The sequence below is a fragment of the Peromyscus maniculatus genome, chromosome 22 (genome assembly GCF_049852395.1).
Source record: "Peromyscus maniculatus bairdii isolate BWxNUB_F1_BW_parent chromosome 22, HU_Pman_BW_mat_3.1, whole genome shotgun sequence".
Lineage (NCBI taxonomy): Eukaryota > Metazoa > Chordata > Mammalia > Rodentia > Cricetidae > Peromyscus > Peromyscus maniculatus.
Genome location: NC_134873.1, coordinates 19643608 through 19668395, shown reverse-complemented (window position 1 = coordinate 19668395; position 24788 = coordinate 19643608). Strand labels below are relative to the sequence as shown.

At 38.7% G+C, this 24788-nt stretch overlaps 1 protein-coding gene across 3 annotated transcripts in view; it reads left to right on the top strand.

Moving 5' to 3' along the window:
- The window catches only part of Ncoa1 (nuclear receptor coactivator 1), a 201692-nt gene that overhangs the window by 56209 nt on the left and 120695 nt on the right, over positions 1 to 24788 (top strand). For all 3 annotated transcript variants that reach the window (XM_076559106.1, XM_076559105.1, XM_076559108.1), the window contains exon 2: positions 4508 to 4642. The gene's annotated coding sequence lies outside the window, so the exon portion shown is untranslated. The remainder of the gene's footprint in view (positions 1 to 4507; positions 4643 to 24788) is intronic.

Genomic DNA, 24788 nt, shown 5'->3' with positions numbered 1-24788 from the left:
GACCAAAGCCAGACTGAAACCCAGCAGGGCAGACACTAAATCCTGTCTTATGTCTACGTCTTAAGTTCTAAAGGGCTGGTTACTCTGCCCCTCCAGCTTTGCTGTCTGATAATTTTTATTTATTTATTTTTATTTGCCCTTCTGGGCTGGATCAACTTCCAGTATGCTGTTCACCTTGGTGGATTTCTCACAGTTCTGGTATCTTCAACATCTTAGTGTCTACATGTAATCTAGGCTTCACATTAACTGCTTTACCAATGGCCTTTTAAGGCCTCCTCACAGGGACTCCAATCCTGCCACACCTTGTCTAGTCTCAGTGGCTCTCAGAAACTGTGGGGAAAGAATCCATGATTCCTTCAATCTTGTTTCTTTCTTGTCTCTAAAACCATACCACATAGATGAGACTACCATGCTCAGCTGCCAGCTTAGGATGTCTCCTGGCCCCCTTGAACCACAGCTACAGCAGCTTCTGAAACCGATGAAAACTTCATTAGGCAGGTGCTTGCTAGGAGCAAGTCGCCCCCTGGGTTCTCTTCACAAGTTAGAGGCTTAACTGGTGGGTCTGGCCCTGAGGGCACCGTTCCTGTTTTTCCAGTGTAGAGCAGTAGGCTCTCTCTAGTGATTAATCTCTTTAACCATCACTGCCTCTTTTCAACACACGACTTAACTACCACCTTTAGCTTCCTCACCAAACTGTACATCTTTCATTTCTTTCCTTCCCATTTGTTGCTGCATAAGAGTAATCAGTGATAACCATACCACAGAGTCAATAGTATGCTGTCTTGAAGTTTTCTCAGCCAAAGAAATTAGCTTTCTATGTTTTAATTTAGCTGATGCAAATTCTTGGGACATGGGCATAATACAGCCAGATTCTTTGCCAAGGTGTCATATGAAAGGCTTCTAGCCCAGTTGCTGATAGAGTCCTTTTTCACCTCAGAAAGCTCATGAGCCGGGCCTCCACAGTCTTCACTACCTTCAGCAGTACTGTCTTCAAGGCTTCCATTAGAATGGCCCACTAAGCTGTTTACAACATTCAATGTCTTCTCTAGTCCAGAGTTCCAAAGTCTTTCACATTCCTATGAAAACCAACACAGGCAAGTTCTTCACAGCAACAAACCCAGCTTCCTGGTACCAGTTTACGTAGTAGTGACTTTGCTGCTGCTGTGATAAAACACACTGACCAAAGCAGCTTAAGTGAAGAGAGGGTTTACTTTAGCGCATGGTTCCCGAGGGATGAAGTCCATCATGGTAGAAAAAGCATGGCAGGGTGGCAGAGGCAGGGCGTTGGCTGATCACATTTCATCTACACACAGGAAGCAGAGGGAGAAAACAGGATTAGGGTATAAATCCTCAAAGCCCAGCTCTGGTGATGTGCTTCCTCCCGCAAGGCTCCACCTCCTAAAGGTTCCATAGCCTTCCCAATCAGTACCACCGCCTGGGAGCTAAGTGTTCAAACACATGAGCCTGTTGGGGACTGTTCTCACTTAAACCAGCAGAGTGCTTGACAAGGCATATGCCGTTCCAAATGTTGTTCTTGTTGATCCTCTATAATGGTTTTCATTTTCCTTTATTTGCCTCATTTATGGAAATTCAGCCAGGGACTACTTCTTTAGTATTGCTCTCTCCAAGTAGAGTAGAACATCCCTTGGCCTTTATCTCTGGTACAGCATGTTTCCTTTTTCTCTAACCCATTAAAACCACCCCTTAGTGAGTGTTGGCTGATTGTAGATTCTGAGGCCCATCACTTTAAGGATTATCCCTCTATTTTTCAGCATTTATAACAGTTAATAAGTTTCAGATAGGATCAGGGAGTCAACTTGAAAGAAAAAACAGTATAGAAGAGAAATCATCAATAGAATAAACATTTTAAGATTTTAACATTTACATGTGTTTGGTGTATATGTGCATGTACTTCTGTGTATGTACCCATATGTGAACACACATACAAATGTGTGTGTGCATGTGGAGGCCAGAGGTCAATGCTGGGTATTTTTCACATGATTGTTTTTCTGAGACATGGTCTTTTCACCAACCCTGGAGCTAATCAGTTCAGTTGGATGGGCTAGCCTATCAGCTCTGGAGAACTCTAGCATCAGCCCTGGTCATTCGGGTTGCAGATGCTCACCACCACACCCGGGCTTTTACATGGGTGCCGGGGATCCGAACTCAGGTCCCCAGTGCTTGTGCAACTGTGTTGCCTACCGACCCACTCCCCTAAACCCAATTTAAAATTATTATACATGTATTTTTAAATGTATACATTAACCATACAATCGTATTATTATTATTAATATTGTTTTTTTTCAAGACAGTGTTTGTGTAGCTTTGACACTTTTCCTGGATCTCACTCTGTAGCCCAGGCTGGCCTCGAACTCACAGAGATCCACCTGCCTCTGCCTCCCGAGTGCTGGGATTAAAGGTGTATGCCACTACCACCAAGCTTTGGGGTAGAATTTTTAAATATATCTTTTTAACTGATGTATGAAAACATAAAAATTGTACTTATTTGTTGGATATCATGTGATTCCCCCCCCCCCGTGCGTGCGTGCGTGCGTGCGTGCGTGCGTGCGTGTGTGTGTGTGTGTGTGTGTGTGTGTGTGTGTATGCACATGTACATGTGTGCATATGCATGTGAAGCTCAGAGTACAATCTCACTATTGATCCTCAGGTACCATCCACCTTGTTTTTTGAGATAGGATCTCTCATTGGCCTGAAACTTGCCAGGTAACATAGGCTGTCCAGCCAGGAAACTTCAGGAATCCACTTGCCTTTACCACCCTAGCATGTGATGGTGTTGATACATGTATATGTTCATTATGTAATGTTTTTATCAAGTTAAACATTTGTTTCTCCAAACATCATTTCTTTTTGGTAAAAACACTATTTCTTTCTCCTAGCTTTTTGAAGTATATACTACAATGCTGTACAATAATACACTGTACAATAGACCGCCAGAATTTCTCATTTCTATCTAGGTTAGTACCTATTGCTCAGCCTCTTCCCATCCCTCCCTGCTCCTAATCTCCACAGCCTCTGGTAATGACCATTTTATTCTTAACATCTACAAGACCAACTTTTCTAGTCCACATGTGAGTGACATTATGCAGTACTCATCCTTTAGTTACAGGCTTATTTCAATTAATGTAATTATCTTCAGTTCCATCCATTTTGTCACAAATGACAGGATTTCAATCTGTTTTATGGCTGAATATATTCCATCGGGTATGTATACCACATTATCTTCATCCATTCATCAGTTGATGGGCACTTCAGTTGTTCTCATTTCTTGGCTATTATGAATAGTGCTGCAATGAACATTGGAGTGCAGATGTCTCTTTGATGTACTGATTTCATTTCCTTTGGATATATATCCAGAAATGGAATTTCTGGATAATATGGTAGTTCTATTTTTAATTTTTGAGGAATCTCCATACCGTTTTCCATAATGGAGGTAGTAATTTGCATTCCCAACCACAGTGTACAAGGGTTCCCTTTCTTCCACATCCTCATCAGCACTTGCCATCTTTTGTCTTTTGATAGTGCCCATTCTTAGTGAAGTGAGATGATATCTCATTGTGGTTTTGATTTGCATTTCCCTGTTTATTAGTGATGCTGAACACTTTTTTCATACACTTGGCCGTTTGTGTGGAATAAAAGACAGCAGTTGTGGAATAAATGGGGTGGGTGAAAAAGCAGAGAACACTGTGGGCATGAAAATAGGAGAGAAGGTAGTTGTCAAGATGTTAGTGTTTGAATACAGCTAGTTGAACATCAGTCCCGGGAACCGCAGAAGGAATTAAGTACCCCAAGGTTCCAAATTGACCTGATAGAGTGATCATCTCTGGAGCTTGGTTATCTGTTTTGTGATTTAGAGGGATGTGAATGAAGAGTTAGTTCTTAGGGCTGGGATACAGCTCAGTTAGTTGGTAGGGTTAGTTTCCTAGCATGGTTAGTTTAACCTGACTGGTTAAACTAAAGCCATTAGGACTCATACTTCTTAAGAAGGCCCTCCCTGTAAAGTTCCTACTGTTTGGTAATTCTGAGGTGGAGAAGGGGCAGTCAGCCTCACCAGTGGCCCAGATATGAACACTGGCCATGATACTGTGTTCAAAAAGCCCAGACTTTTTTTTTTTTAGTCTGGAACTCCTGTTTCTTCTCATTGTTTGGTTTTCCCTGGGGCAGGGTGTAGGGGATGCTGCTGGGACGACTTCAGCAGCTCTGTGTGAGCGTCGTCTGAGGCCCTTTGCATCTTCGGGGCATCGGAGCTAACTCAGTTTGCTGCAGAGGACCACAAGGGACTGCAGTCAACTTCTCACCCATTATATATATTTCTCTGTTATACCTTTAATCCTTGATTTAATTTCTTTTCCACCTGCAGCAGTGACACAATGAGAAGTGGCATTTCTTACCCAATTAGAGCATCTAAGAACCTTGGTGTGCTTACAGGGAAACAGTGAATCCATCATGATTTCTGTGGCCTAAATGTGCCTTCTTTCTTCTGCTTTAGATCTGTCCATACTAATGGAAATGTAACTGGAACTCATCTGATGCTAAAACCGAGGACCATTAGACAAGATCACATAGGAGGAAACCTTGCTTCCTAATGAAGACCCCAACATTCAGAATTTTGGCCTATTCAAAGGTATTTGAGGCACAATTTTACTTAGCTTGATTTGCTGGTAGTGATTTCATAATGTTATTCTGTATGTAAGTTTTATAAATGTTCTGAGATGTTAGAGGGTGTAGCTTTTAAAGAACAGTCCACTGCTCCCCATGTCCTGCCTTATTCCACTGTCCACGAAAATCAGCAGGGAAAAAAAAAATCTAGATTTTAGAAGATATGTTTCTTCTAATTAACAAAGTGTGTCAATGATAAGAAATAGATTAAAGATTAATACAGTAAATCATACTAATATTGGAGTAGATGTTACTGAGAGTCCTATGCACACCTGCTTTCCCAGCCCTTAGGAGGCTGGGAGAGGGAATCATCATGAATTTGAGGTCATCTTGGCCACACAGTGAGACCCTGTTTCCACAAAACAAAACTAAAAAGAAAAGCCAATTTACTGGTTATTTGATTATGTCATGATTCTTGACATTAACTGCCAAATCCAGTGTCCTAACAGCATACTCATTCATAGTGAGACCTTCAGTAATGGTCGGTCCATGGTTCAGTTAGAAACTTTTTCCTTTTCTCTTAAACTAACTGTTCAGGATTTTCTATCCATCAGAAGTGTCACTGTTATTCCTGTGGGAGCTTTGGATCTGGTGGACTAGTTTCTCTTAGAGGAGAAAGGCAAGATATATAATTAGAGAGCCAAGTGACTTCCACAACAGGAGGTGGATCTCCACTTTAGAGAATACATAAGACAACTAAAATAAAAAGGAAATGTAATATCAAAGGAAACAAACACAGCAGTAGTTATCTAGTTTTTTAGAACACACACAAATTTAAACAGGAGAGAGTTGTGTTTTTTGTTTAAAAGATAAATTTTTTTCTTTACTTTTTTTCATAGATGGAAAGAATGTATGTTGGCGTAGGCAAAGTTGATTTCTAGGCCTTTTTTAAAACAGAAATTAAAAAATAGTATTTTGTTGGAATGTAAAGGTAAAAAACTGAGAATAATGCTTCACCTATTAGTAGGATTAAGTCCGTATTTTCCCGTTTTGCTAGGAAAATATGGAAAGCAGTATATTAAAAAGAATACAAATTCATGCTGTGGTAATCCAAAGTTTGCCTCAGTTGTAAAAGAATTCCCTCCCAGAAGAGAATAGTGCAATTGATCATTCTGCTAAGGAAAAGCTAGCTCATGTCAGGTAGAAGTGTGTTGTTGTCTTAGTAACAAGTTTAAAAATGTACTGACATCTAGTAGATAGGTGCATTAACTTTCCAAGGGTATTTGTGTGTGTCTTTTTGAATCAAAAGCAAGCATATGATTTGTCTTATCATTAGAACCATTGGACTTAATTTTTTTTCAGATAATGTTTCATCTTTATTTAATATCATTTGAATGCCTAAGCTTTACAAAACAAACAAACAAACAAAAACCAACACCACAAATGGTTTTTAGATTTGTAGAAAGATGTAAATTACTCTAGAACTTGATTATAAATGATATTGAAGACATAGGTTAGTCAGCTTTTTGTTTACTCTGGGGCCAGCAAGACTAAATACAACATCTGAAACTAATTTTATGTAGAATCATAAAATCATAATTTAGATTCCCTTTCTAAATAATAGTTAAATTCTATTTTGGGACCTTATCAGTAGAAAAGATTTGGGTGTAGGAAATTACGATCAGTTGAATTTGCTTGCTAATTGGTTGTGGATGCTATGATTTAAAAAGTTCTCTGTAGTTTAAAATAAGTTGCTTAAATTCTTGTTCAAAAGTTTGAATTAACCAGTTTCACATATCTCTCTAGTATTGCAAGGTGCTGAGGGTAATGTCCCTATTCATATTTATTTTCCCCTTGGAAAACAAAGAGAATTGAAAGTTTCACAATACCTTTGAACTGTATGTACACCTTAACAAGTTTTTAGAGAAGTTTAGATTGTGAGATTGTGTTGCATGGTGGGTTCCAGTAACGTGAAATCAGTAAAACATGATAGAATGAGTTAGGGCCCTAGAAAATTATCCAGATTATATGTTCTTTATTACAGTTTACACAACTACAATTTTACTCTTTAAAATGATTTTGTCTGGACTGAGTAGAGAATTGGAAACGAGTTTTAGTCAAGTAGGAAAGGGAAGGTCTAGGCCTGTGCTGGGCTGCTGGGCTCTACAGCGAAGGGCACCCTGGGAAACTGAATTCATGTTTCTTTAGTTTCTTTATAATAATTAGTGTTTAGACTTGTGATAAAAAATAAAATATGTGTATAAAACAATATAAATGGGTTTCAGAGTGATATTAATGAATGTTATTATTAAAACCAGAATGCCCTACTACTAAAGTATCTAGAAATTTCTTTTTCATAGCACAAAACATCTCAGAACACAGTATGACTGAGAAGCTTGTAAAACCAGTTTCAAAGTTAATGATAAATATTATCCTTGGAGAGAAAGTAGAATGAGCTTTCGGCAAAAAATGTCTTATCAAAGGCATCGCATCTGGAAAAGCCATTACTGCCTTACGCATGCTAGCGGGTATTTTTTTTTTTTTTTTTTTTTTTTTGTAGAAGGAAAGCTCTGATATTCAGAGAACATACCAACACTCCACTTAGGTGTTACTGGTTAGCACTGCAGATACAAACAGGAGCTTTTTTATTTTAATCTCGTTTGGGACAGTTGATTGGTTGATTTATTTTAAAGCCACTTGTAGCCTGGAGAAGTTGCCTTTGTACCTTCAGTTCAAAGCATAAGCAACTACAAAAAGCTACAAGAAAGGGTGTCTTGGATTTTTGAGTAAGAGATTGCACCAAGGTATCAATTCATATCCTGCTTTTTTTCCAGGGGAAGGAATTAGTGTTCAGTAATGTATTTCCTATCTTGATTTAATATTGAACAGAGTAAAAATTGTAAGCACTGTCTGGCCACTAAACCCATATCTTTTCAGAAATTGTAAAGAAATAAGTGGTCAGCAGCTATAGCATTGCGTTTGCCACAGTATTGTCTGCTCTCCACACAGGTGAAAGTGCTTATGTGTTTGTGAACTTGTGTTTTGGTAAAATTGGGTAAATATTTATTTACAAGTGATAATTTTATTTTTCTTATTTCAAAGGGCTTGATTTAGTATTTCAAATAGTTGCAATTTATAGCTTTATTAATATCACAAGTCTTGATGTTAAAGAAGAGACAGCTGGACTTTGTAAAAATCTGATTTATACCACAGAATAACTCAACCTCTAAGAGTTTAACTATTTCCCTGTATTTGATTATTTTACTAAGTTATCAAAACAAATGAGGGAGTTAAAAATTTTCTAGAGTCAAGTAACAGTAGGAAAGTCCACTTATCTGAACCTTTGGCGTATAGCTAAGGCATTTCTAGAAGGGGAGTTCTAGCCGGTTATATAGCCGGTTATATTTAGCTGGCAACGGGAGGATCCCTGAGGCTTGCTCACCAGTCAGCCTACAAAAGTCTAGTTCAGTGAGACTCTGTCTTGTATCCCCAAGTTTACTGTCCAGCCGGCCTAGCTGAAGCTCAGAAATCCAAACTTGAAGTTCAGTGGGAAGCCCGTCTCAAGGCTGCAGATCAGAGAGTGATAGAGGGAGACTTGGTGCCTTGCTTTGGCCTCCACATTCATGTACATGAGCATGTACACCTACACACTCATGTGCATGCACATAAAAAAGAGAGCCTATCTTAAAAAATATGGTGCAGAGATTGAGTAAGATCCTCGCCTTTAACTTTTGACCTCTGTGCATACAAACATGCATATATCCACACAGATATAAGTAAAAACTCTAAAAAAGAAGTCAGAACTCAAATAGCTTAATGATTGTACCACAAGACCTTAAAAAAAGAACAAGGCAAAATCCAAATTAGTAGACAAACAAAAATAAAAACCATGCTGAAACTAATGAATGTAGACTAACAGAACAATATGAGAATCAATAACAAAGTATTCGAAAAATAATGATTAACAAATCTGTAGTCAAAATAAGCAGAGAGAAGACCCAAATTTATAAAATTAGAGATGAAATGGGGCTGTTGGAACATATTCTACTGAAATTCAGAGGTCAACTAGAGACCTCTTTGAAAGCCTGTATTCCTAAAAACCAGAAAATCTAGACACATATGACTTACTAAAATTAACTCAAGAGGACATATACATACACCTTGTAATCATATCCATAGCAAGCAGCAAAATTGAAGCAGTAATAAAGGAATCTCTCAACAAAGAAAAGCACAGGCCCAGGTGTATTCACTATGGCAGTCTATCAAGCCTTTAAAGCACTAACAGCAGTTGTCTTCACATGCCTATCGGAGAGACAGTAGCAAACCTACTGTGTGAAGCCAGAGTCATCTGGACCCGGAAGCGGGACAGAGAAACCAGCAACAAAAAGAGAGTCTTGTGGAGCAGTTTTACTAATGAGTGTGAGTGCAAAAGCTCTCAATAAAATACTTACAAACTGAATTCAGGAACACATCAAGAAGATCAACACCATAACCAAGTTGTCTTTACTTAAGAGATGCAAGAATAAATGGTTCAACATATACAAATCAGCAAGTATAACAACAAGAAGAAGAACAACAAAACCAAATAAAACATAAATAAATTTAAGGACAGAAGTCACAAGATGTTCTCAGTAGACGGAGGAAAGGCATTTAACAAAATTTAACATCCCTCATGATAAAAGTCCTGATGAAACTAGGAGTAGAAGGACTATATCTCAACTTGATAAAGGTTCTATATGGCAAACCTTATACTAAATGTGGAGAACACAGGAAGCATTTCCTTTAAAGTGGGCAATGAGACAAGGGTACCCAACTCTCTATGTCCTTATTTACTACAAGGTACTCACAGTCTTTGCAAGAGCACTAAGTCAAGCCAAAGAAATGAAAGAGATACAAATAGAAAAGAGAAAAGTCAGATTATCCCCATTTGTAAATACTATAATGCTATACATAAAAGACTGTAACAACACTACCATAGAACTCTTAGATCTGATAAACACTGTCAGTTAAGTGTCAGGATACATTGACAAAGGGAAATCAGCAGCTTTTCTCTATACCAGTAACAGGCAGGCCAAGAAAGAAGACAGAACAGTGCTGATCACAGAAAACTGGGGATGAGGGAACAGGAGGAAAGGGAGAAATTGAAGAAGATACCAGGAGATCCAAAGAAAGACTTCCCAACTTCTTGGATTAGCAGAAATAATATTGTGGAAATGGCTATATTATTTAAAATGATATAAGATTCAGTACAATCAAAATCCCAATGACATTCTTCCCAGTAGAAAAAAACTATCTTAAGATTCATATAGCAGCACAAAAGAGCATTAATAGCTAAAGCAGGCCTTTGCTGAAAGAGCCGTTCTGGGTGTATCACAATACCTAATCTCAAATTATACTACAGAGCCATCATAGCAAAACCAGCATGGTAATGGCACAAAACCAGACATGTAGACCAGTGTACTAAAACAAAAACCCCAGGAATAGACCCACACAGCTACAACCACAAGGGTTCCCAGACCATCCATTGGAGAAAGATAGCTTCTTTAGCTTCTTTAACACACTGTGCTGGAAGATCTGGTAGATCTGCAGGTGAAAGAATGGAGCCATATTCCCATCTTTGGCCCTGTATACCAGTCAACTCAACATGGATCTAGGCTTTTGTTTAAAACTTAAGACTGAACTTGATAAGGAAAAATAGTTGTAGACATAGGTGCAGACAATGACTTTCCGATTAGGACAATCAGAGAGTTCACAACATTGTAGCAAGAATGGACAAATGAGATTACATCAGAACACCACCAAAACATGCTGCTGCACTGCAGAGGAAAGAGCCATCGTGAAGACTCGGCCACAGAACGGGGGAGAAAAGTTCCATCTGTACATCTGATAAGAGATTAGTATCTAGAAAGCCTAAAGAATTAAAAAATTAAAGGAAATAATCTAACTAATAAATGGTTGACTTAACTGAACAGAAAGTTCCCAAAAGAAGTACAAATGGCCAAATAAATATATAAGGGGATGTTCACCATAGTGAACCACCAAGAGAATGCAAATCAAAATGATATAGAGATTCGATCTTCCAATAAGAATGACTGTCATCAAGAAAACAAACAACTATTGATGAGGATGTGGGAGCAGGGGTTGTGGAGGGAAACTGCTGGTGGGAATGTAAATTATTAGTGTAGCCACCATGGAAATCAATAGGGAAGTTCCTCAAAAATTTAAATTAGAAGTACATCCAGCTATACCACTCCTGGGTGTATACAAAAGGGAATCCAGTAAGCAGACAGCAAAGAGACTTGCATATCTGTGTTTGCTATGGCTCTGTTCACAGTAGCCTCATGATGGAGTCAGCCTACATGCTCATCAACAGGTGAATGACATGATGTCATTAGCAGGAAAGTAGATGGCTGTGGAGATCATCATAGGAAGTGAAATAAGCCAGGGTCGAAATGACAAATGGCATGTGTTTCCTGATATGCAGAATCTAGGTTAAAGTGTGTGCACGTAAGGCAGAGAAGCAGAAGGGAGACCATTTAAGAAGAGGAGAAGGACCATGGGAGCATGAGGAGGAAGTGAGCAAAGAGCATGATGTTCAGGGATGAAAATGTCATAATGCGCCCCACATTTTTATACACTGAATATACTCAAAAGAAAAACAGTAAACTTTTTTTTTGCATGAAGAAGTACTTCCTATAATCAAAGGCAAACAGAAGAGTAGGAATTTTTTTCTTCCAGTCACTCAGATTAAAACATTTAATTTTCAGCTTTGATATAATATGCTTTTTTAAAAAATAAAAAATTCAACAGAATACAGGAAGTAGATATAAGTAAAAAACCTTGCTTAATGACTCATTTTACGTTCCATCACAATAGCTAATCTATTGACACAGGTGATTTTTAATTAGAAGTTTTTACTTTGGTAAAAATAAAGAATAAAAAAGAAACAGGCTAAATAAGATTGGTTTGCATCTCAAACTGATTCTAAATCTGTGGTCATAAATATTTTGCAATGAGACTATGAAAAACAAAACAAAAAAAAAAACAATTAGAGCTTTGGCAAAACCATCCAGATGCAGTCAATGGGCTCTGGTTGGTCAAAGATGAGACTCTTTGTGATCGCTGGTGAGCGTAACAGCAATAGAATGAATCACATCGGATAGGTTTACAAGTGAGTCCTAAGACGCTGACAAACTGCCATGCCTAGTTTTGTTGGAAGCATACTTAGGAACCAGCTGTAGTTCAGGGTAGCCAAATAGTTAGTGGCTAAGAGGAAGTTTCTTTTCTCAGGAGCATTCCAGTTAATAACAGAAGAAAGGGTGACAGAGCAGAACCTCCCCATTTTGAACAAATTCCTGATCTAAGCATAGGTCACCAGTGGCTACTAGCATCCCAGGAAGCGTTAGTGGGTGTTTACAGTGCAACCTACCTGTGAAGTAATCCTGCCCCCAAATTAAATTTAAACCCAAATCTGATCAAATCTATATTTCTAACTGCTAGTTTATGGGAATAGTATAACATATGAAATGATACACTGGATATTGTCAGCAAAACACAAGCAGTGGGGAAATCCTTGGGACATAGGCTTTTCCCCCCAACCAATAAAGTATGAGTAAAAGGAGGACTAGAAGAGAAAACTTGAGGTTGCGCACAATGTTTGAACTTTCGGATGGTTCAAATTTTGTCCATAAGTGTCTATGACACAATTATGGAAATTTGAATACTGATTGGATATTTGATATTCAAGAATTATCCTTAGCTCTAAATATGATAATATTGTACCGTTATGTTTTCACAGTCCTGATATTTGGGGGACACATTGTAATATTCATGAGTACAAGGTATGCCTTGAATCTGATTCATTATTTCCCAGAGTACAGGGGAGTCTGTCGTGGAGAGAAATGAAGTTTGCTGTAAGACGGTTTAAGTTAGGTGCTGGTGACTGGGACAGTGTACTGATGGAAGGCAGGAAGGGTATGAGAAAGAGGTCCAAACACTGCTCTTTGTTCAGTTCTGTTCATTTAGTAATACGCTGAATTCTTAATTCAAATAATTTCTTGAGTATTCAGCAAAAAAGATATTTCTCACAAAGGACAGATTGACTGTGTAGTATTTATTATTTAAGGCTCTATTCTAAGCACTTTATGCATATTAACTCACTAGACTCTCACGAGTACTCTGATGAAGAGATGCTAACTGCCAAAAGTTAATTAACTGCTGTATGTGGGGCCGGGTTTACTTCCAGGGCTTCCAGCCTTGCAGTCTGGTGCTTCTCTAGTCTTACGACTTTCTTTGGAACTTTTAATTCTGATCACTTATTTTTAATTATTACATTTAATTATTTTTATATTTGGTGTTTCAGTATGCTAGTTGATAAGTCCAATTTTAAAAGACCAGTTCTCATTTGTAATTTTGATTTTGGAATTTATCTTAATATTTAGAGTATACAGAAATCTGTTGACCTTCTTCTTTTATTAATACAAGGAGTTTATTAAGAGACTAAAGATTAGTTTAGTATGTAGCAGAAAATCAAAGAGTCAAGTGTGCTGTAACAGCATCTATAGTTACAAAAATATGTATTTCTATTGATCTGTAAGCAGCTTATTTGTGGTGCATTTTTTTCAATTACTTGTTGGTTTTATTGGTCCTGCTTGGTGAATTTCTTTGTGACTCTATATAACATTACACCTCCTCCCCATAACTCCCACACCTATTACATAATTGCATCCTACTTGACTTTTTTATAAGCTACTTGAGATAAAATAAGGCAATCTACTTACTACACTGTTTAGCACATACAGTATGCATTTAGTAAATATATCTTTCCATTTGAGAAACAGCTACTTCATACCACTGTTTAAAAATTGTTCTTTATCCTTTAATATTTAAAATTGTAAGAGAAAAATATGTCTTGGTGAGTTAGGAAGTCCTAGGCCTGGGGAAACTATGGAGATGTGTAATCGTGATTTTAACGCATAAATCTGTGTTCTTTATAAAGAACTTGAAAAAATCATCTGAGTTTGAGAAAGGTTAACTAATAATACTAATAAAATGGGATGTCTGTTAGGTAGTTGGGTGGGATCACTTCAGGAGAAAATCTAACTTTTCCAAGCCCAGTTACAAAAGCAACCAACATGAGATGGTGATGTGATAGCTAAGCTCTATGACTAGAGACTGAGAAAGAAGAATTTTGATTTCACCCCCAAGACAAAGAGATGGGTCACAGTTATAGATAGCCCTTTCCTGAAGTTTCTGGAAAGTGACTCTTTGATGACCTGGCATAGCTAAGTAAAAGTTGTGTTGTTTTTCTGTGAACTATCACCCTCCTCCCTGCAACTCAACTGCACCTGTTTGTTCTTTTATAGTTACAAATCAAAGAGATTGTGAATGTATCTTTAATGGTATTTTTGAGAAATGACATTAAGCACCTGAAAACTGCAAATTGTAAAGGAGAGTTTCTTTCATATTCCAAAGCATACAATTATAATTCTTGAGTGGAAGAGACTTTGCTCCCAGAGGCCATAGGCTATTGGTAAGATAAAACATGGTTGTGAAGGACAAAACTAATGTTTATGACAGGAGCTTATTCTCTCTCTTCTTTTTAACAAAAATGTTTAGAGAAAAGATGAAAAGCTCTCTGACAGAGTCTGAACTCTATGAAGCCAAAGCCTAATATACGAGAATAGGCATATTTAGGAGGTGTTTAGCTTACCTTCTGTTAGCTGTTAGTTAATGAAGATATTGAAACAGTTATTAACTTCGAAGATGACCCTAAGTGAAGAAATGCGGTTGTGTGATATAGAGTGTGGGCTGGAGTGAACGCAACAGGAAAGAAAGCCATTATGAGTGAAACTGAAATATGAGAGCTGATAATAATTGCTATATGTCAAGCATTGTGGTAAGATACTTGGTTTTGATATGGAGTTTCTGTATACCACCCAGGCTGACTCAGAACTCTTGGGCTTAAGTGATGCTCCTGTCTCAGCCTTCTGAATGGTTGGGACCACAGACATGCTCCATGCCACCATGCTTGACAGACATGTTTTAAGATACTGTCCCAATTCCCTTATGAGGTGTAAGTTCTGTCTCTGTTTTATGTAAGAGGAAACAACCGCACAAAGGCTGACTTAGAAATTAAACATCTCAGAGTAGACCAGGATATAGCCATCTCTGCCTTTGGATGAAACAGGGTGTAAAATGAGGATTTGATTCTCTATCAGAATGTTAAATATTAGTGATTTTTTAAGTAAACAGACTACAAATAATTTATATTTTAAAAAACAAAGGACTTGGTTCACTGGTTCAATTTAAGGTCATTACATAGTAGGGCTGCTAGAAAATTATTACAGTCACAAATACATTAGTTGTATGGTATCTTATGCAAGAAAGGTCATATTTTTAGCATGCTACTCGCTAGTCAAACTACACCTTTCAGCTTTAAAAACATTTTATAAATTATATTAATTGGACAGAATAATTTTGACATTTCATACATTAATATAATTATCCTCTGGTTAAAAGAAGGATGCTTTATTGGTTTGCCAAAACTGGTCTTATTTCTTTTGTTATTTGTGCATTTGTGTGTCTGGTACTGTGGATCAAACCCAAGGCCTTTTATGTGGAGTTAAGTTCTATACCACTGAACTACACACCGCTAGCCCATAGGATTTGATATGGGATGACTTTGTTGTTTTTCTCGAGACAGGGTTTCTCTGTGTAGCTTTGCACCTTTCCTGGATCTCACTTGGTAGCCCAGGCTGGCCCTGAACTCACAGAGATCCACCTGCCTCTGCCTCCTGGGTGCTGGGATTAAAGGCGTATGCCACCCCTGCCTGGCTACATTTATTTATTTTTGAGGCAAGGTCTCTCACTGAACTCAGAGCTTTTTGATTTGCTTACACTGGCTAGCGAGCAAGCTCTAGTGGTCAACAGGTTTCCCCTCAGCTTTTCTCCGGGACTGGGGTTACAGCTTCTCTTACAGATGTGAAAGCAAGTGCCACTGCTTTTACAGAGTGCTGAGGATCCAAATTCAGGTCTCCATAGTAGTGCAGCAGACACTTCACTGATCGAGTGAGCCGTCTTTGCCAGCCTTGGTTGCTTAATTGCTTGATGATTGATTTGAAATCAGAGCTTTCTTCTATTAAGAAATACTTTTTTGCCCATTGCACATCTAATGAAGTAGACATAAAAATTTGGTACAAAATTGAGAATTGCTTTTCTTACTCTTCATACTAAATAGATTTTGTAAAGATGTATTTTTTTTATTTGTGTGTATGTGTATGTGCATGCCTGCATGTGTTTATGTGTTCCATGTGAATTCAGATCCCTTGGAGGCCAGAAGAGGGCGTCAGATCCCCTGGAACTGGGGTTAAAGGCACTTGTCCGTTGCCTGCTGTGGAGGCTGGGACCAAACCCCCAGGCCTCTGCAAGAGCAGTGAGTGCTTCAGTTGCTGAGCTGTCTCTGCAGCCCTTTAGAGGTGGGTTTAGTACTGGGAAGAACCATGAGAGCCTTACTGAGTAGAACTGATCGAGGAGTTTTCATTGCGTAGGAAGTTTCCATTTTAATTGGAGATTAGAGATGCTTTCCACTTGACTGTGGAACAGAAAACAAACAAACAAGCAAGGACAACTAAGTAAATTCTAGAAAATGAACAAAACTGAAAATACATATTCCTTTTGTAACAACAAAAGTTAAAAAGCGTTTACTCTAACAATTTGGAAAAATCAATTTTTTTAAAAAAAAATAACTACTTAATAGTAGATAAATTGTTATTTAGTGAGCTGGAATAGAACTCTTGTTAAGACCAATACTATGCTTAAAATCAAATTCATAATCCCAATTGAATTTGCTGTTGGTAAAGAAGAAAGTAATATGCTCAACATTCAGTTATAGAATTCAGTAAAACAAACAAAACTCAACAAAATACAGAAATCTGAGTGAAAAAGATGCTGATAACAAGGCAAACTGAGACAAAGGAGTGGCAATACAGAAGCCACAGAAGTAAGTAGGATTTGAGGTAAAAAAGAAAAATAGACAAATATATCACAGATAATACCAGGGGAAATATTGAAAAATTAAAGAGATTATAAAAATAAAGATTTTTATAAGAAATTGTGAGACGGAAAACTATTAATGTTGTGTCAATTTATGTGAAGTCTCCTTAAAGTTATTAGGAAATACTCAAATTGATTAAAAGAAAGAAAGAGAGAGAGAGAAAGAAAGGAAGGAAGGAAGGAAGGAAGGAAGGAAGGAAGGAAGGAAGGAAGGAAGGAAGGAAGAAAGAAAGAGAAAGAAAGAAAGAGAAAGAAAGAAAGAAAGAAAGAAAGAAAGAAAGAAAGAAAGAAAGAAAGAAAGAAAGAAAGAAAGAAGATCTGGGAAAACTAAAATCATGGTAGGAAGTTTAAAGGGATTTTCTTCATAAGTTGATTCTAGGGCTAGATTGTTTTGCTGGTGAATTCTTTTACACTTTCAAGTACTATATAATGTCTATGGTGAGAAATATATTACTGATTATAAAAAGCTGAAAATATACCCAATTAATGCTATAAAATTCTGAAAAGTCCAGAGAAGGGTTGTTTTTATTTCATTTTTGTTTGTTTTTTTTTTTTAGACAGGACCTCATGTAGCACAGGCCGTCCTTCAATTGACTGTGTAGCAGAGGCTGGCCTTAAATTTCTGATTTTCCTGCCTCCCCCTCCCAAGCTCTTCGATTGTAGGTGTGCTCCAGTATACCTGGCTCAGCAAGTGATTTTCTTTTTCTAGGGAGCTATGTTTTTCCTGTTAGTTCATTCAAGAAGTCAAGGAAAGTCAGCTCTGTATCATGCTGGTATACCAACATCACAGGGACAGAGAAGCTTCTGGTGGATCTGATAAGGAATAACAGACAAGCAAATAAACAAGTTTAGTAATTCTGGAAAGTGCTCTGAAGACAGTGTGGTATGGCATGGTTTTTGAGATAAAATGCCAAGGCAAAAAACCTGTAATGAGAGAGGAAAAGAAAAGGAAGTAGGACTATTCTCTCCTACAAAGGCCCTAATGGCATGTGAGATGTTGGCTAATGTACATGAGGGATTTTCTTTGTGTGTGTATATGTATGTGTGCAACATATGCTCAAGTGTGTGTATAGGTCAGAAGTTGTCAGATATCGTCCTCAGTAGCTCTCTACCTTATTTTTTTGAGACAGTGCCTCTCAATGAACCTCTAGTTTACCAATTCTGCTAGACTAGAGAACCAACAAGACCCAGAGACCCTCTTGTCTCTGCCTCTCCAGCATTGGGATTACAGACGTACACTGCCACAGCTGGGCATTTGTGTGAGTTTGGGGATCTGAATTCAGTTCCTCATGCTTGCTTGGCAAGCACCTTACTGGGCAGGCCATCTGCTAGCCTCCTTGATGAGTATTAATAAGTGAGAGTTGAAAGGATGATAAACGGCACTGGTTGTGACACGCGGCTCTGGTTACCACGTGGAAAGGTCAAAGTCAAGACAGAACCCAGTGTTAGTTTTCAGAGCTTTATTAGGAGGAAAAAGGGAGGGAGAGGGAAAAGAGGAGAGCCAGGCCTGGAGAGAGATAGATGGTGGGGGGAGGGTAGGAGGGAGCAGGGCAGAGCAGAGAGAGAGAGAGAGAGAGAGAGAGAGAGAGAGAGAGAGAGAGAGAGAGAGAGAGAGAGAGAGAGAGAGAGAGAGCAGAGAGCAGAGATAAAGGGTAGGGACTGTGTCCGGCTTTTAAGGCGCATACGTAGTCACCAATACACACTGATGATGTAAGACGCCAGACCCTGAACTGGAGTGAGGGCAGAATCCTAACAAGAGTGACTTATCTGGTCTACATAGTGAGTTCCAGGGCAGTTGGAGCTACATAGAGAGAGCCTGCCTCAAAACAACAGCAGCAGCAACAGCAATACCAATAACAGCAACAGCCAGACAAAAACCAAATGTTGTTCATTTGTCTTACTCAGTTTTCTGGTGGTCTAATCTGAGAAGATACATTGGGTCCCTGTCACTCCATCATGGCAGTTTGTGGAAATTCATGATCATCTTTTCCAGTTTCTTCTACTGTGGGCTAAGATGTGGACCTAATCAAGAAGCAGAAAATAAGTGACCAGTGGACACCCAGCCTCGAGCAAGTCAATTATACTACCCCCTCTAAGTCTCAGGGATCACTGTGTTATAGAATAGGAAGTATGTAAGAACCAGAATATGGGGTGAAAGACTACAAAATGCCACAGACTCAACACAGCTACTGTAATCATTAGCTCCCATCATCTAGAGTTACTGTACTGGGCCCATGGAAGACCAGCTGTATCAACAGTCAGTCAAGGAAGCAGGAGGGGCTTGTAGGCCCTACCTACCCTCCGAACTATTGGTTAGTTGATAGATTCTGGGACAGGAGGAGTCACCGTCTTTAGTTGTCTGCTCTCTGCAGATCCCACCATGGTTCATAGCTCCAAACTCAGTCACTGGGCCTGGTTGATCTTGGTAGGTCATAAGATCAAATAAATAGGCGTGAGTGCTCTAGAGAGACTGGCAAAGAGAGACTGGTGGACAAGGGTGCTAAGGAGGTAAGAAGAGAGAATGGTCAGTATACAAAGCATACATATGTAAAATTGTAATAAAAAATTAAAATATAAAAATATGTGGACCTAAGAAAGAGAAGTCAGAAGAGCAGTTGGCAAGTTCTCAGTACTTCCGGTATTGACTTACCTGTAACTGAGTAATAGAAATCCCTGGTTTCCTGTGCCTCAGGCCTTGGAATCTTAATGAACAAAGGATCCAGGACTGGGGCAGGGTGTAACTCAGTGATAAGCTTTTGATTAACTTGTGCAATACTCTGGTTCAGTCCCCAGAATGGACACATATGCAAACACACAAATAGGACATTTTGACCTTGGTCAAGTACTACATGATGTTTGAAAGTTCTTATTACTTTTATTTTTTGGTGAATTAAGACCCTTATTTATTAGCTTTTTTCTCAGATGTTTTTTATTCAATGTTATGAGATTTTTCTTGACTGTGTTTTTTTGCTACTTAGTTACTTCACTGGTGGTCAGTAATTTTTCAGTTGGGTTGAATTTTCTTCACTCCTCATGTATTTTATTTTATTTTATTTTATTTTATTTTATTTTATTTTATTTTATTTTATTTTATTTATTTATTTATTTATTTTGGAATCACAACAATTTGTTTTGTTTTGTTTTTAGTTTTCGAGACAGGGTTTCTCTGTGTAGCTTTGTGCCTTTCCTGGAGCTCACTCTGTAGACCAGGCTGGCCTCGAATTCACAGAGATCCGCCTGGCTCTGCCTCCCAAGTGCTGGGATTAAAGACACCTGGCAAACAATTTGATCTTTATGCATTGTGTCTTACATTTTGTGAGCTGCTTCTTTGGTCATGGTATTCTCAAACCAGAAATGAATGGACAAACGAGTAACTGAATAATGTAGATTCATATAGTCATAAATGCAAGTCAGTTTTCAATCCCACTGGTCATCATAGATGACACAGATTTGAAATTGTGGCAATTAGTGCTAACTGTCAACTCGACAGAATCTGTAACCGCCTGGGAGACCGACCTCTGAGCATGCTTGTTAGTGGGTGTCTTGATTTTGTTAAGTGATGTTGGAAAACTCATCTAAATTGTGGGTGGAACATTCCCTGGACAGGGGATTCTAGACTGTATAAAATGGAGAAAACTAGCTGAGCACACATTTGCATTTCCTCCTCTGTTTCCTGATAATGGATGCAGTGTGACCAGCTGCCTCAGGCTCCTGCGGCCTTACCTTTTCTACCATAACTGTACATGGATCTGTGAGCTACAAGAACCCCTTTCTTCCTGAAGCTGTTTGGGTCAGAGTATTTTCTCACAGCAACAGGAAAGGAAACTGGTTCTAAGTGAGGCAGGGTTGTGATAAACCTGGTGATGTGCTTCTTAGGCCTTGGAAACTGGTTTGAGAGGCATGTGAAGGAGTTTGGAACTCTGGGTTAGAAAAGTCATTGGATGCTGTAATCAGTTTGCTCGCACATTCTGATGAGAGCTTGGAAGATAAGAATGCCGAGGCAAACACAGACAGCAGAGGCCTGCCTCTTGAGGTTTTGGAGGAGAACAAGGACTCTATCAGGAACCAGGGTCACATGCATGATAGTTTGGCCAAGAATCTGGTTTCTATGAGCACCGCAGGAGGAAGGGTAAGATTTTAGCTCTGAGCTCTGACCTCTTGGCTTTCTCTTTAAAAAAAAGAATCTGGTTTCATTCTGCCCATGTCCTGAGAACATGAGTAAAATTGAACTTAATAGATTGTGCCCTAAAATTTGACAGGAAATTTCAGGACAGATAAGCATTCAGGTTGATTCTGAGAGAGCAGCTGTAACATCTAAACTCATGTGAAGGAAGAAAGCCCAAACTGAAGGGGTCCCCGCTTCCCAACAGCAGCTGCCTAGATGGCAGGGTGAGCACTCAGAAGCTGTGGCACATCCCACCCCTCCAAGTCCAACGCCTGGGGCTTGTGACAGAAGAGCCCCAGTTCTGCCTCCTGCAGTAGCACACGGAGTCTCTCTCACACACTCTGTCTTCAGCTCTTCTTGGTGGAGAGCTCATGGTTCTGACATCTCTACCATCCTGGAGTCTCTACTGCAACTTGGTCCACACATCTAGCTGGTTGCAGAACTAAGCGTTGTTGGTGTGGCGCTGTTTTGTGAGGCACGAATGGTACAAGATCCTAAGGGTCATGGAGTCTTGCTTGTGCCATGGTTTCAGAAAGCAGCTGAGGCCAGGTGATAAGTAGCAGGACCGGAGTCCCTTCAGAAACGGTCTTTGAGAGAGCATTGTGAACGTGAAGTCCAAGTTGCAGTAGAGACTCCAGGATGGTAGAGATGTCAGAACCATGAGCTCTCCACCAGGAAGAGCCGAAGACAGAGTGTGTAAGAGAGACTCCGTGTGCTACTGCAGGAGGCTCTTCTGGGGCTCTTCTGTCACAAGCCCCAGGTGTTGGACTTGGAGGGGTGGGATGTGCTGCCTGCCTGCCTGCTGTATTTTGGACTCGCTTTCTGATCATTCTGTGTTGTGCTCTGGTCTCTTCCTGGCTGCTTCAAACTCCTGCTGCCGTGACGGACCACACCTGGGATCATCTGCCACGACGACTCCTTTCTCCTTTGAATTGCTTTGTCAGAGTAGTGTGTCACACTAGCGGGAAAAGAGACTAAGATGCCTATGTATTTTTTTCTTAATTTTTAAAATTCATTTTACATACCAACCACAGATCCCCCTCTCATCCCTCCTCCCACTCCCCCCCTCCCCATCCCCTCCTCCAACAGGGTAAGTTCTCCCCTGGGGGGACAGCTGAGCCTGGTACATTCAGTTGATTTTTTTTACAGGCTTAAAAACTGTTCAAAAGCTTTGCTGACAGCAGTGTATGCTCATCCATAGCCATCTTCTCTGGAACCCTAAGACTGAGTTCAGTTCTTTTCCACATTCTGACAAACTGCCTTCCCTCACCTGTGTTTGCTTTACTAATCTCTTCACACATTATAATTTTCTGGATAAATCTCAGCAATTCGGGAAATTCTTGGAATTTAACTGCTTTTCTTTTTTGGCTAAAATCACAGTTTCAGTTTTCTATAGAGAAACCATGAATTAAATAGCTTCCTTTTTCAGTCAGCTGGAGACTTCTAACAGATTGATATCCAGCACTTGGGTGATAGTATTTGATAAAATGCAGATTGGTGACATCAATATCGCGCAGCACTGATAATTCTGTGGTCTATTTTGAGAGACTGCACAATTTCTAGTGCCTTTAATTGCCCTTGCTTGGCTTGCAACAGACAACTTTTGCATCACAATAGCTTTTTATTTTAGTGCTCTATCATGATTCAGTCTTTCTGAAAACTATTTCAAATAAATCAGGCTTTCAAATTAAGTTAAAATCCAACTGCATGTGAGTTTACCTAAGCTCTCGGCATCCATGGTCCTAGATGGATGTAACAAAGGGTAGGGAGTCCCATCGGCTTACACACAGGAGACAGTGGCATTTTTACAGTGTCCTCTTTCACCTTTTTAATTTGATTATCCTTTCTGAGATTCAGCATCTTCCTATGTTAAGAAAAGTAATTCTCTTTAAAACTGAGGAAATGTCATTTAGGGGCTTAATAACAATAATCATAAAATCTGTCAGTGGTGTAATTGCTTGTATTTTAGAATAATCAAATAGCAGTTAGAAAATGTAGTGTTGAGCCTGTCCAGATACAGATGTTATGGTTAACTTTTTAAAATTGAAAAGCTAGTATAACCATATAAAAAATAGGCATCTAAAATAAGAAAACTGTAAAGCAGTGATTGTATACAGTGAAGCACATTTTTAATAAAGAAATTTGTATAATTAAAACTTTTTAAAAGTCTTTCCAAATGTGACCTTAAATGGTTACTGTTGTATAAAAAGATTTTAGCAAGTATAGGACATTCCCATTGGAATATAGACAACATAGAATAAATAGACATAAGGAAAAGAGTTGAACCTCATTGGAAATTAAAACAATAATAATTTTTTCTTATTGAACAACAATAAGAGGTCTATGGGGAACCAAATAGGCACACATTACTTTTTGAATTGGGACAACTCATTTGAAGCAATATGGTTGTACATGTCATAAAAGCCATACACATATCCAAGGCTATTGATTTGATGATAGTACTTTTGGGAACTGGCTCTAAGTAAACAATCCCAGGGAGAACAAAGCTGTGTTATAACTATATTCACAATAGTATTACTATAATAGTAAAAGCTAAAGATGACCTAATTGGTTAGCAGTGGGAAATTTGATGCCTAATAGTTCATTTTGCTTACATGGAAGTGTAAGCACTGTTGCAGTAGAGATGATATCATTTTTGTTCTGTGCTGTAAACCAATGCCAAGAGTAGCATGGATTTTATAGTGGTTACTCAACAGTTACTTAGTATTGATTTTTAAGATGAACAAATCCATGGAATAATATGTTTTTAAAAACTAAAACATATATGATGAAGCTTTCTTTGCTTGTTTTGTTTTTAAAACAAGGTCTCATGTAGCCCAGGCTGGCTTCAAACTCAATATGTAGCCAAGGATAGCCTGAACTCCTGATTTTCCTTCCTCCATCTTTCAAGTGCTGGAATTGTAGGCATGTACTACCTACCACACCTGGTCAGAACCTCTATTCAGGAAACTTGCCAAGAGAGACAGGGAACAAACATGTAGTTTGGAGTTTTTTGGTTTTTTTTTTTTTTTTTTTTTTTTAGGAATTTTCAGTAGGACTTAAAAGTTTAGAAGGATCTGGATTCTCTTGTGAGCCTGGAGGTAGGGAAGACATTCTGGGGAGACCAGGGCCAGCCTGCCAGCAGGGACTGACTGGAGGACAGGTAGGAGTAGACAGGGAAGGGCAGGCTTCTGAGTGTGTTGGCAATGCAGTCTGCTCAGTAGGACTTCATTCTTCAGCATAGGGAGCCACTGATGGGTTTGTTTTCCAAAACAGTATTAAGAGCTGTATAATTCCGAAGGTTCCTCTGGCTTTGACAGGGACACCAGACTCACAGACTAAGTGTTGTGTGTTAGGAATAGACTACTGCTTCATGTGAGCTGTTTCGGTGGCTGTAAAGCTGGGGTCCTTGTTTGAAACTGTGAATAGAATTCTGGCCATCTATGTTTTTGAACAAATACTATCTTTCTTAATTCTGAAAGATGCATTTTGTTGTGGGAAAAGATAGTGCTATTACAGTAAATTAAAAAATGATAGCGGAATTTTACTGATAATATACAGAATGTTTAATGATAAAATAGAACTGTTTTTAGAAGTGTCTGTTGACTTTAACCAACCAGTGTGAGTCTTTTCATTTGCTTCTTACAATCTTCTCTCTCTCCACTGAGGACAGAAGAACACTAGCAACTGTCATTGTTTTGTCAAATAAATTGCTTAGATATGTTTATAAAATTATAACACTCTAGTAAGGAATTCAGTTTGAAATGTTTTTTTACATTATAAATTGAAGATCAGGTTTTCTCTTTAGGGCTTTTGAAAAAGTAGGCTTGTTTCCCTAGCATTTAACACGTTAGCAGCAGTTGGGGAGTGAAAGTTGACATTTATGAAGCAGGCTGTTGTGCTGGATTAGGATCCTGAAATCTATTTGAAAAGAACTAAGAAGAAATTTTAA